Genomic DNA, 2,344 nt, shown 5'->3' with positions numbered 1-2,344 from the left:
CAGCCATCATTGTTGTTTGGTGGGCCTGGGCTGGATTCGAGCCTGCCAACTCAGGTGTATGTGGCTGGTGCCTTACCTGCTTGAGTCACAGGCGCCGAGCCCCAACTCTAGAAATTTTAATATGTCAAAAGCCATATTGTGTAAGTTGCAATACTTAAGCAAATGCTGAGTATCAAAGCAGGAGCTATTGTGAACACATGAAAATGATTAATATTCTTTCTAAAAACTTAAAAAGTTTTTTTTGTATGTGTGCAGTTTTTGGGCAGGGCTGGGTTTGAACCTGTTACCTCTGGCATATGGGGCTGGCGCCCTACTCCTTTGAGCCACAGGTGCCACCCAACTTAAAAAGTTTTAATCATTCATTTAGGAAATATTATAATTTGATGGTTGCAGAATGGTAGGTAATACCTGGTTGTTTTCTAGTAATTCAGAGAAGATACATATTTTATTTGTTGTAGCAAATTCCTAAATGAAAATTAGGCAAGTGGTATCATATCTGGCCAGCTGCAGCCTCTTGCCTTGACCTGCATTCCTGAGGTTTCTACATTGTTGTTATTCTTGATTAAGTGACCTTGGGTTCACTTTGTAATTTTGTTAATCATCAGCAAATTCACTTGTGTGTTGTTATTGCCAAAGGTGAAGGCAGCTGATTGATTATGAGTTATGATGGGATTGTGCCATGGTGAAAACCTTAACATTTGGGTTTGTTTATGTTTATTCAATTAATCTTGTTAAATAATATTACCATGAATCTGTTGTCAAGCCTGAATATCTTTGTTTGAATTTAAAATGGAACCATCTTGTTCAAGTGCAGGTCTTTACTTAGTAACGGGATTGAGAAAAAGCTCACGTAAGAAAATAGTGTTTTAATTGAAAGAAAAAAAGCAACACTATAAAGATATACAACTATTATGTACCCAGGATAATTAAAAATAAAGGAAAAAGCAAAAGCAAATAAGAGTCAGTCTAATTCATATTGTTATTGTCAAATCATCAAGTTAACTAACCATGTCTGATCACATTATCTCTCATTATTCATATGGACATAACTTTAGGTTAAAATAACTTGGTGTAGAGCTGTGGTCACTTATGGGTTTGAGCAGCTGGCGGGGGTGCTGCTGCTGCTGCCAGGTATGCAAAGCCTTGAGCTTGGGAAACTGAAGCAACACTCTTCTTGGTTTTGAAAGACATCATTTCATTATGGGATGGCAAATTTCTGATCAAACACAGTTGGTTATTAGCAAGGTACCAGAAAAGCAAAACATATCACTTTGGTTCAAGTAGCTCCTTAACTTAATGAAGAATTTTTTAGGAGAATGGCTGAGCTTAAAGATATAACTGCTAAAGTGGCCTCTGGCCAGGAAAAACATCTTCTCTGAGTTAGACATGGGTCTGATTCCTCTGCCTTTTGGAAAGTAGTTATACAGGTGGACTGTACCAAGATTAACAAGAGCAGTGGCATGGTGGAAGCATCGCAGATCTTGAATTTGTACTAGTTTATTCAACTTGATATCAGAAGTCAACCAGGAGTATCAGCACAGAGCTCCACCTCTGAAGAAACTGATGAAAACTCATTCTCTGTAGCATCTTGTCAGGTTAGTCTTATGGGAAGGGAGAAGCACCTGACTGATGAGTGTCGTGTCTATATGGAGGGACGAGCTGAGCTCATCCTGTTTTGTGCTCACAGCTTTGGTCAGAAGTGTATTGATAAATGGTAAGTTAACTACTGTTTTCATGGGATAGGCAAAGGTCAAGTGGGATAGTGTATATGAATAAACTTTGAAAAGTACAAAAAAATTGTAGTTAAGTGGGAGATATTTTTTCTTTAGTACTTTGAATTTTATGGCATGCCTCCTGCTGGTTAAAAATATTTTTACACCCAAAGTTTGTAAACTGTGGAGATATAGCTTAGTTTTGACACTTTGGCTGTAAGGAAATTTGTGTCTGACTTGAGTCTAGAATCAAATATTACGTTTTCTCCTTGTTTCTACATTTATTCTCTGTATGTGTTTAGAAGGAATAAATTCTTGAATATTGAAACTGGAAGGAACTTTAGAAATCAGCTCATAAGGCTTGTTATTTTATAAAACAAGAATTGAGCATTTAGGAGACATTAGAAGAGACAAGAATATACATGTATTTAAAGTATATTTTGATATGTTTTGACATACGTACATATACATAAAAGCTATCATCACAATCCAGATGTTGAATAAATCCATCCCCCCCAAATTTTTTTGTGCCTGATAACGAAACCCTCTTTTTTTTTTTGAGACGGAGCCTCAAGCTATCCCCCTGGGTAGAGTGCCATGGCATCACACTCACAGCAACCTCCAACTCCTGG

General features: G+C 37.3%; 1 pseudogene; it reads left to right on the top strand.

Moving 5' to 3' along the window:
- Nucleotides 1-931: 931 nt before the first annotated feature.
- LOC100958259 lies at nt 932-1,807 on the top strand (annotated as a pseudogene).
- Nucleotides 1,808-2,344: the final 537 nt, after the last annotated feature.

Source organism: Otolemur garnettii, unplaced genomic scaffold (genome assembly GCF_000181295.1).
Source record: "Otolemur garnettii isolate 467f Iridium unplaced genomic scaffold, OtoGar3 scaffold00021, whole genome shotgun sequence".
NCBI classification, from domain to species: domain Eukaryota; kingdom Metazoa; phylum Chordata; class Mammalia; order Primates; family Galagidae; genus Otolemur; species Otolemur garnettii.
This window is presented reverse-complemented; position numbering and strand designations above follow the sequence as displayed.